General features: G+C 42.5%; 1 protein-coding gene across 5 annotated transcripts in view; it reads right to left on the bottom strand.

The window, feature by feature from the left end:
* The window catches only part of MAP7 (microtubule associated protein 7), a 163,765-nt gene that overhangs the window by 60,797 nt on the left and 91,359 nt on the right, over positions 1-11,609 (bottom strand). The gene's annotated exons all lie outside the window — the stretch shown is intronic.

Raw genomic sequence — 11,609 nt, 5'->3', positions numbered from 1 at the left:
AAAAAAAAAAAAAAAAAAAAAAAAAAAAAAAATCAATAGCCTTAGCTCAACTAACCAATCCTACAGTGGTGGCATGTTCAGGGTCCACGGAGTTGTTCACCCTGGCTGTCCCAGTTTATACATAAAGCAACCGGCAAGAAATAAGACTGGGATCTAGAGCCTCTGATCTTTGTTCTTAAAAAGGTCATGCATTAGGAACCAAAAAATTCCAAGAACATAACCAAGCAGGTCACCAAAAGGGAAACAGGGAAATAATTTATTAGGATTTTGGAAACGCCTCTAGCAAATGTTCAATAACAAAGATTATTCAAGAGACTAAGGGAAATGTACTCTAGGAAGGGACCGAAGGGCAGAAATATCAGGCAATTCTCTGGTTATATAAAGTATAGGGTCCTTCAGGTAAATTGTTCTTCACACATACGACTTGAATATATTTTTAAAAGATATTTAAAGTATCTTTGCTACTTCTCACAAATCACGTCAAAAACCAAGCCCTTGTTATTCCTTGCCTCCTACCCTCTGCCTTAAAATCTGTTCCACCCAGTCTTCCCCATCCATTCAGGCAACTCCGTTCCTCCAGTAGATTAGGCCCAGAGCCTTGGAATCATCCTTGATTTCTCTCCTCCAATCACTCCCCAAATTTGATCCATTAGTAAGTTCTTACAGCTCTACCTTAAAAAACATCACCTCTACCACTACCTTTCTGATCTCCTCTTCCCTGTGAGACTGCAATATCCTCTTAACCAGTCTCCCTGACCCCACCACTGATCCTCTTCAGTCTATTCTCATCTTGGCAGCCAGAGTGATCCCATTAAATCATAAGTCATGTCACTCCTCGGTTCCAAGGTCTAACAGCCGCCATCCCACTCAGAGCAAAATTCAAGGTCTGTCCATGGCCTACAAGGTACTATATGGTTTGGTCTTTACCTTGCACCACTTTCCCCCTTAATTACTCTGATAATACTGACTCAGATCATCATACTCAGATCATACTGACTGACTTAGTCCATCTCAGAGCCTTTGCATGTACCTGAAATGTTCTTCCCCCAGATGTCAACACGGGTCTCCCCTTCACTTCCACTGGGACTCTGCTCAAATGTGACATTAGACTCCCCTTGATCTATCTAAAATAGCACCCCTATCACTCATTACCGCCCACTCCTTTTTTTTTTTTTTTTTTCTGCTACGCGGGCCTCTCACTGTTGTGGCCTCTCCCGTTGCGGAGCACAGGCTCCGGACGCGCAGCCCCAGCGGCCATGGCTCACAGGCCTAGCCGCTCCGCGGCATGTGGGATCTTCCCGGACCGGGGCACGAATCCGTGTCCCCTGCGTCGGCAGGCGGACTCTCAACCACTGCGCCACCAGGGAAGCCCCGCCCACTCCTTCTTACTCTGCTTTGTCTGTAGCCCTTATCCCTGACAGGTTACATATTTATTATCTCCTCCATTAGGCTGAGGGAAATGGCTAATAACTAGAAAACAGGACTCACTGGTTCAAGGTTTTGGAATCTGAAAGGGTGTGACAGTAGTTATGCTTCAGGAAGACTAAATTTAAAAATGGCACCTAAGATGTACTAAAAAAAAAAGTTACTAAATTTACCTTTTACCTCTGAATGAAGAATATACCAAATTATGGCTGTCAATTACATACAGTATTAACTAGCATAGGAAACCACAGACTAAACAGTAGAAAGCATCTTATATAGTATGTTTAACACTGTTTAATTGCCCAGTTTCAAATAATTTGTTGGCTTTAAATATAGGTTCAAACATAAACACTGATTGCTATAACACACACTCTCATCCTACTTGCCAAAAACAAGTTGCCAATCATTACCACGTGGCAGGTAAAGTCCATACTAGTTAGTACTGGCCTATAGTCTCACAATTTTAGAGGTAGCCCCTAAAGACCAAATATTGACTTAATTGGAACTCTGGTGCTCAATATGGATAGAACAACATTCTTCCATATTCTGCAGGGTAATCTTAAAACTGCTCGTAAGGAAGATGAACAGAAAGGAGGGCACACAGATGTGCAATACCTTTATTATTTTCTTTTTATTATATAGCCACCTCCAGCACATAGTAAATAAAGCCTTAACTAGTAAGCTGTTTAAGGGATCTTCTACTTATTATTTTTACTTAAATGAAAGATAATTAGGACCACTTGTGTAGCATATATTTCAAATGTATTCGTTTCTTTCTTGCCTTGGCATATTTGACATAATTTAATCTGTCTGTGGTGATTGAATATCTGCAGTTGCCCCCAGGTCCTGACAACAGACATCAATCCTAGCTAAATATTATGTTACAGTAGACCATGAAGGAGATTAAACACATGTTCAGTGCAAGTGACTTTTCCAAATAATCCTTGATTAATCCCTGATAAAAAGCTTATTTTTTTTTTTTTGGTTGTAATTTGCTTTATCTTGAAACTCAACTGTAAGATATAAATTTCAATTAAACTGGAGGTCTGGTTACTTGAATTCCAATTTATCTACATCTGACTTTTAACAGATCCACTCTAGTTGAACATCTATCTGCCCACTTTTTTGTTTGTTTGTTTTTCTGCAGTACGCGGGCCTCTCACTGTTGTGGCCTCTCCCGTTACGGAGCACAGGCTCTGGACGCGCAGGCTCAGCGGCCGTGGCTCACGGGGGCCCAGCCGCTCCGCGGCACGTGGGATCTTCCCAGACCGGGGCACGAACCCGTGTCCCCTGCATCGGCAGGCAGACTCTCAACCACTGCGCCACCAAGGAAGCCCTATCTGCCCACTTTGTTATCATTTGGATCTCAGGAATTCATTTCTATCACAAAAGACCTCCTGAGTCCTATTCTTAACAAGACAAATTTAAAATTGATCTTAAAGTGTGTTATGTTCATATAAAACTGACAGGTTAAATTTAGTAAAATAAAGGTAATTTAAAAAGTTGTCAGGCTATTTAGAGCAAGATTATATACTGTTAATTTTTAACCATTAGGTTGAACATTTGTCTAAAGTTTTCAGGCTAAGTTTCTGCTTTTCTATCGGTCTTTCCTTTCCACCAATGTAATGGTCCTTATTTCTCCAAAAACCATTTTGGTTAACACTCTATCATGGTAAGAGGGAAGATAAACTCAAACAGACCTGGGTTTAGCTGTGAGCCCTGCTACTAACTAGCTCAGTGACCTTCAAAGTTTCTTGACTTCTCTGAATAGGTAATACGGGGGTGAAACTGCCTAACTCACAGGGTCGTTGGGAGGATTAGTTGAAAAGATGTTAAGAACACGGCTTGGCATATAGGAGGTGTGTAGCAAATATTCAGCCCTCCTTCTCTCAGCGTTTACGCCCTTCCTCAAGGTCCTGGGCCTCCCACACTCGGAGGTGTAGCTGTGTGTTTGTTTGTGGGGAAGGTGTGCTTTGGAGCGTTGACCTGGCTCTGCCCCTTAGAAGCTGTGAACCGGCCGCACATCACTTAACCTTTCAGTCTTCATTTCCCCATCTGCAGTGCAGGAAAACACTTTCAGAGTTGTGAAAATTAAATGAGACTGCCAGGCCCACTGCAAGGCTCAATACATGGTGGAAGGTATTTTAGGCTCTCTCCCTATTCCTACACCAATGTGGGAAACCAGGTTTCTAGTTCCTCTGGGCTGTGCTCGCTCATTGCTAACAGGGAAAGCAAACATGTGTCAAACTGGGGACAGTGGTCCTGGGGAGCAGAGTCTGGCTCTGCTGCTGCTTTCAGAGGTTTTCAGCTCAGGTACAATCGCACCTCCTGGGGGCCTCAGGTTGCGGGACTTATTGGTACAGTTTCCACGGTACAACCTGGCTTGGGAAGAGATAATCATCCGTCTTTCTGGGGCTTAGATAGATGACAGTTTTCTGAGTTAATACCTTTCAAGTTACTGTCACATTAAGTAAGTGTGAGCCTTAAAAAAAAAAAAAAAGAACCCTCAATCGTAATAGGAAAATAAAATCTTCTGAGGTGTTTTTTTTTTAAACCAAGTGCAGGGAATTTCACTGTTTGAGAACATAGTGAAAAGGGGGAATTTATTCATTTTAAGATTTAAACATTTAAAAATCTGGAAATCCCAGATAACTAGCAGGTAGGATCATATACACTATTTTTAAATTTACCATTAAAATAATACCATTTCTAAAATGACGCAAGTGACTTTCCAGTATTATTTATTTGAATCTCTTTTCTTTCATTTTTCAAAAAAGAAAACTAAGCCATATACTATGACGCTCAATAAGTGTTTGCTAGCCTTACAAAATTTTTATTGATCTTCCTGCTAGCTTGAAAGCTTTATTCCATTAGTGTCACATGTAAGTGTATTAAAGACAAGAGGAAGGATGGAGAGAAGCACCCTTGTGGTCTGGGACTCTGCCTCTAAATCACTCCGCAACAAAATATGCAGGCAGCAGACACTTGGAGCTTTCATCCAGTAACAATTCTGCAGCTCCCGGAAGCGCCACCAATGTGTCTCTGTAATCCATATCCTCTACCATTCATTGCAATGTCTTCCCATAAAGGTCATGGGGTTCCCACTGCTTTGTTTCTATTTTTGGCTGGATGGTCCGTTGAAGAGTCTTCTCTCCATTGATCAAGAGAACTGGTAGAACAAATGCTTAATTTAGTAAAATGCTTACTCTTGTAAGATATTTATGACTGCGACCTTAAGGACAATGCTGAGTTTAAACTCACTGAATGATAGGTGGTCTTGACCTCCACAAAAATTATGTACTTCTGTCACCATTATAAAGGGTGGCGTGTGGGCTGGGAAACAGCAAAACTTTAGCCCTCAATTCCCAGCTCTGTCTGATGGGTTGTACTCTGTGGAATCCAGCCCCACAGGCTACACACATAACTTTGGGGGAGTAAACCAGAAGACAGAACGAGAGGCTGAACTGCACGCAACTGTCATTTCTGTAGTTAAAAATGGCTGAATTTTGCAACTTCATCTGTCTCAATCTCATAGTTTCAATCTACCCGTGCAGTAAAAAAGTCAACATTGCAGGCCTGCAAGTGCTGTCTCGCTTTACGTCTTCTTGCTACGATAAATCTTAGCCACAAGTAAGATTGTATGCTGAGTCCTGAGTCTTTCTTAGTGCATCACAGAACCTGAATCATAAATAGCTTATTTGAAAATCTGGCCGCAGAATACTGCTCTGGCAACTGAAGAATGTTACTGGTTTAAAATCACAACATACAAAGATCACAGAGTAACTCTCAGGTAATTCAGAGTGTTTCACCTAAAATGTTCTGCTTTATGAGATCTGTTTGCTTATTTGCTTGACAGTTAAAATTTATTCTAATATAGCTGCCAGGAGTATTGTAACATTTAAGTCGTAGCTATTAAATGTTTTATCCAACATTATTTATGAAAGTTGCATCAGGATAGGAAGGACATAATGCAATCTCGTAACTTCTAATGACTTTTCTGATTAACCCACATGATAGAGAGTTTTTCAGTTTAAATTCCCCATAATTGTATGTGAAGTTGTATAGGAATGATCAAAGCCCATGGGAGTCAGCATGAGACAAACCTAGGTTTAATTTCCCACTTCACTTCAGTTTTCTTCACATTTATTCAGTCAACACCCTACTCCGCGGAACACCTTGTGCTCAGTACTGAGAAAATAATATTAAGTGAACAACGCATCTTTTCTATCGCTTTTTCCTTTTCCAGACCCCTGGGAGCTTTTGATTACCCCAATAATTTCTCTTCCTTTAGAAACATTCTTCCCTATCATGGCCTGAAGCACAATCTTGACCTCAGTCACTTGTAAATCTGCATTTATAAACAGTCTTCCACCTCTAAGGAATATATGCTCATGTATCTCTGCTATCACTTGAAACTATGTCAAAATCTGAACTAACTGTCCTCACAAAATCAGCCAACTCAGTCTCCTTGTTACTATCAATGGAACCACAATATTCCCAGGCTCAGAAATGTTATGTGGTGTTTTCAATAAACATTTACAGACTCTCCCATGGGCCAGCCACTGTGCCATGCCCTAAGAATATGAAGATTGTAGGACGTAGTGTCCACCTGCAAGATGCTCATTATCCTTTGGAGGAGACAATATGCAAATACATGCAGTTACAAAACCAGACCAATTCAGTTTTCAAAAATCAATACACTATAGAGGACTAATAACCAAATAAATGGTATAGTATTACAGGGATTCAGAGGTGGGAGGAGGTGCTACAGGGGATAGTAGTGATGGGAAACTTCACTGGATAAAGGTTTTGAAGAATGGAGCGAATCTGTATAAGTGGTGGGGAAAGAGAACACGCCTGGCTGGGACATGGTATATGCAAAACTACCGAGGCAAAAAAAAACGAGAGAGCATCAGGGGACTGACCAGTCAGAACAGTGGGTTTAGTAAGGCAGGAAGTTGAAAATAAGACAAACAGGCCGAGGTCAATGTGTCCTCCAATTCCACGAGTTTGGACTTTATGATGAAGGCAATGGAAAGTCACTGAAGCATGGCCACACGGCACTTCCGGCTGTGAACTACTCTAGCTTCAGTGGACCCTGGAAAAATGAACGGTGAGGCCCAACAAGCCCGCTGGAAATGTATTTAAAAAGGTTATCATCTCAATAAAAGGAAATCAGACTAAAACCAGTTATCTTAAGAACTCCACTTTCTGGATAATTTAATAATTATTCAGATTTTTCTATTTACCCTTAACTCTTAATCATAAGAGGTGATTATGTAACCATTAAGGGGAGAAAGCGACACAAGTGACTGTGGTGAAACCTCTGTCTGTAGCTGAAGCATCAGGGAGCAGGGGAGGAGCAGAGTCAGTGTGGCCAGCCTAGCAGGAGCCAGGGCAGCACCACACAGGGACCCTGCGCAGACGCTCCGGGTCTCCTCTGCTTCAGATCCTGCAGGAAATGGGGCCCCAGCCACGAACTCCAGGGAGCAAGAGAGTAGGTAGGAAGAGGAAACACGGAATGGAGGAAGTGTGCCTGGCTGGGAAAGAGGTGGGGTGGTTTTTTTTTTTATTTTAATTTTAATTTTTTTTTTTTTTGCGGTACGCAGGCCTCTCACTGTTGTGGCCTCTCCCGTCGTGGAGCACAGGCTCCGGATGCGCAGGCTCAGCGGCCACGGCTCACAGGCCCAGCCGCTCCGCAGCATGTGGGATCTTCCCGGACTGGGGCACGAACCCGTGTCCCCTGCATCGGCAGGAGAACTCTCGACCACTGCGCCACCAGGGAAGCCCCTGGGGTGTTTTTAAAGGTCATTTTGCAGGCAGGTCAAGAAAAAAAAATATGGGTAGATGCTGATGAATATCTTTAATCTTTCATAGACTGCTCAGGATGGGGAAGCAGCCACTTCACTATGCAAACTTACAGGTACTGTGCCATGGCAACGTCTGTAACTAGAGATACTGAAAAACAGTGCCGAGTCTGATTTGCCCCCCCTGCACCAGGATGAACCACTTCACGGTATGGCACAACACCTGGCCACATTTAGCCTGGCAGCAATAAGAACCATGAACTACTTATTCGGCACTCTACTGCTCATTTCTTGTTGCAAAAAGAAATGCAATTAAGTGAGAACATTAGGTAATAATGCGTATCCGAGTCATACACTGCATCTTCCTTATTCACTCTGTTGACAGAAACAATTCAATTGAGACCTTTTTCTTTGCATTTCACACACTCCAGATAGAACAAAAAGTAATGACTTGGCGGCTACACTAGGCTACATTAGAGGCTTGTAAGACCCTGTGGAGGTTTTACAATCTGGAGGGTGCTCATCCAGCAACAACGAAGAGTGACTGAAAGTCACTTTCTGATAACTTCATTTCTTCATAATGAAAAAAAAATTATGACAGCGATGGAAAACGATATTCAGCCAAAAAGCAATTTGTCCAATATGGAGATAATACAAACCCAATGCAAAGACACTGATTTTACAAATATAATCCAATACTGTGCCTAGTTATGTGATGTATGGGAACAGAATTCACCAGAAACATCACTCATCTTCAAAACAATAAGGCATGAAGACGGAAACAGATACATGTAGCTGTTTATTAACAGTTCGTCATCTATCAACTTCGTCTTTGGTACTTAGCCAGGTGCAGAACTGTGATAAGTTCTACCAGACCAGAGGAACTTGAGGGCAGGGATGGTGCCTGCATCTTTATAATCCCTGTACCTTTAGTGTTTAGCCCACTATCTGGAATACAGGTGACACTGAATAAATACCTGAAGAAAGAAACGAGAGAGGAAGAGAGGGTAGATGATGTACCCCAAACAAATTGTGGCAAAAGCCCAGGAAGAAAAAGTATTAATGACAAGGTAACTAAAAAGAAAAAGTACACATTCGCCCTTTTTTTTTTTTTTCCTATGACAAACTGTTTAATGTTCCATAATGTGCAGCTTCTAAGTGAAAAAGGCCCGTTAAAAATCTATGAGCTGGGCTTCCCTGGTGGCACAGTGGTTGAGAGTCCGCCTGCCGATGCAGCGGACACGGGTTCATGCCCTGGTCTGGGAGGATCCCACATGCCGCGGAGCGGCTGGGCCTGTGAGCCATGGCCGCTGAGCCTGCGCATCCGGAGCCTGTGCTCCGCAACGGGAGAGGCCACAATAGTGAGAGGCCCGCGTACAGCAAAAAAAAAAAAATCTACGAGCTGTACATTCCGGTAATGGGGCAGCTGGCCCCCTCCCCAGCCGTCCCTCCGAGAGGCAGGGCAGGGCAGGGTACAGGCGCCGTGAGAACATGGTCCTGGGTGTGCTCACCAGCAACACACGCGGGTCAGTGCCCAAGGGTCACGGGGGTGGGGGCATGATATTTACACAGGGGAGAACCACGGACACACGTGTGACCGGAAGACACGAGGGGCACAGGTGACCCGGGAAGCCACAATGCCCCCGTGGAGGTATACACAAGAGATGTGAGTTGGACGGGTGGGCACCACGCATGACGGGCTCAGGACTCCTGTGAGCAGAAGAGGCTGTGGAGCCGGGAGACCTCGTGTGCCAGGGGGAGGGGCAGACGCGAGCCGGCCCCATGGGAACTTGGGTGTGCAAACCAGTGCACAGGGGTGAGAACGGAGATGCTCCAAGGTGAGCGACGAGGGAGAGGACACAGATGTGTTCATGAGACCCACGAGATGGGTCCGTGGAGACACGGGGCCACGGGAATTGCCCGTTTTTTGACGGCTGCTGAGACTGCAGCGAAAAAGATGACCAAAAGAATTGTCAGCTCACAGTCATATCACTCCACGTCAGAAAACAAAAGCTAGTTAGTGTCATCTTTGGATGGTTTTGACATTATGTCAGGCAAGACTCAAAATCAAATGACTGTTCTGGCAGCCACGTGTTAGAAAGGTTTGCCCAGTATCACTTATAGTGAGTATCTGGGGAATTCAAGGGTCAGTCTCCAAATACAGAACACTGCCTATACTGCATGGGATAAAGCATGAGACCAGTATAGCCGCTGGCTGGAAACATCAGGCAGGCTACAAAACAGGCATTTCACCTTTGAGGGGCTTGTGAACCCAAAATTTTTTATCCAAAGCAACTTAATTTGTTTTGATAATCTGTTTGTTAAAAAGCCAAAAAAAGTCCACCTTAGCTGAAATGAAGAAAAGCATTTCAGAAAAGCACATGTTCCATATATTTTGTAGAAACAACTGGGAATTAATTCTTAAGGTCTTTTGTTTACCACCAAAAGCAGCTTCTTGATTCGTGTTACAAAGTCCTTCTGATACATTTAGCTGACAGGAGTAAACACTACACACTTTACATTCAACCCAAAAGGCTTTTATTTAAAAGCAAACAAAAAATAAACAAAAGCTTTCCTCCAGCCAGATGGCAACACTATAAAGAGAATAGAAAATGCTGTATTTTCCTCCTGTATTAATATAAACCAGATTAAGAGGCAAAAGCCTTTTCATCCTCATGGGTGACGTACGTTCCTGGCGATTTATCACCAGTCACAAGGCAAGCTGCTACACAAATGATCTCTGCCCCATAATGTGAATAATGTTTATGATTAAGCAAAGTCCAGGTCAAAGTAGAGAAAAGAGGTGAAAACCCTAACCATATTATTTTCCAGTCTCACTGAGAAATGGTAAATTACAGGTTGTAGTTCATTGTCTAAATTTCAACAGCTGGGTAGGGAGTTTATCAATTAGACCCAATTAGATTCAATTTAATTGAATTCAATTAAATTCAATGTGTAATTAAAAGCAACTGTTTAAATAACTTGGGAAAGAAAAATAATTAGAACTCAACTTTATTATCCTCGCCTTAATTAAAGTAACCAACTGAAAGAAGTTTTTACTTTTAACAGGATTACAACTTGAAAGAAAACTAAAATGGCTAATGCTAGTGTTTTACAATATGAGTTTTGGCCACAAAACAGAAAAGATTTTGTACTTAAATGCAAAATATAATTATCAAGGTAGTAAATGTACAGTTCTCAGAAAGAATCCCGAATAAGCAGTGGACTTCGTTTTGCAAAGAAACGTGAAAGTAATTTTAATCCTTTGAGTATTAGGTGACTGAATGAGTTTAATCTGTGCTTCACATATACACATGGTTGCAAAATATGAATCATTACTCCCTCCTCCTCTACAGAAAACGATAAAATACTTAACTTTAAATTTTCTTATGTTAACACTGAAAAACTCAGTAGGAATGAGTGGTAAATAATGAAAGATTAAGTTCATTCCAATTCATTTCAGGTAATTATTGAACATTTAGCTTAAAGGTTAAGACGATGGGCCAACCCAGTTTCACCATGCTGTCTTATGGGGCAGTCATTTCTACATCTGTGACCTTATTTGTTTTTCTTCTCTCCTTGGAACATCAGCCTTACCATCTCTCCAACTATTTAAATCCAATCCATCTTTTTTCTTTTTTTAAAGAAAAATAGCCTTTATTTCTGAGTTTTAGGTTTACAGCAAAATTAAGCAGAAAGTAGAGAGAGTTCCCACGTACCCTCTGCCTCCACACATGCACACTCTCTCCCACCAACAACATCCTGCCCTGAGTGGTACATTTGCTTCCCTCGATGAAGCTACACTGACACATCATGATCACCCAAAGTCCATAGTTCACATTTGCGTTCGCGTTTGGTGTTGTTTTGGGTTTGGACAAATGTATAATGTCACGTATGCACCATGATAGTGTCATACAGAATCCAGGCCATTTTTCGTAGTCCAGCTCAAGTCTCTTTCTCATGACATCTTTTCTAGCTATTCGTATCTCCAACATATTTCTTTCTTTTACTACACTCCAAGGCTGCCCCGCACTACTTAGCATTTGATTTCATTCTATCGTACATGAGGTTTTTTTTTTTTTGTTTGTTTTGTTTTTTTGCGGTACGCGGGCTTCTCACTGTTGTGGCCTTTCCCGTTGAGGAGCACAGGCTCCGGATGCGCAGGCTCAGCGGCCATGGCTCACGGGCCCAGCCGCTCTGCGGCATGTGGGATCCTCCCAGACCGGGGCACGAACCCGCGTCCCCTTCATCGGCAGGCAGACTCTCAACCACTGCGCCACCAGGGAAGTCCCGTACATGAGTTTTGAATGTTTATTTCCAAAAGGTCAAAATACTGATAATCTCATGAGAGGCGAGGCAAAAACTGTGCTTTATAGT

This window comes from Neophocaena asiaeorientalis, unplaced genomic scaffold (genome assembly GCF_003031525.2).
Source record: "Neophocaena asiaeorientalis asiaeorientalis breed wild unplaced genomic scaffold, Neophocaena_asiaeorientalis_V1.1 scaffold5, whole genome shotgun sequence".
NCBI classification, from domain to species: Eukaryota; Metazoa; Chordata; class Mammalia; order Artiodactyla; family Phocoenidae; genus Neophocaena; species Neophocaena asiaeorientalis.
This window is presented reverse-complemented; position numbering and strand designations above follow the sequence as displayed.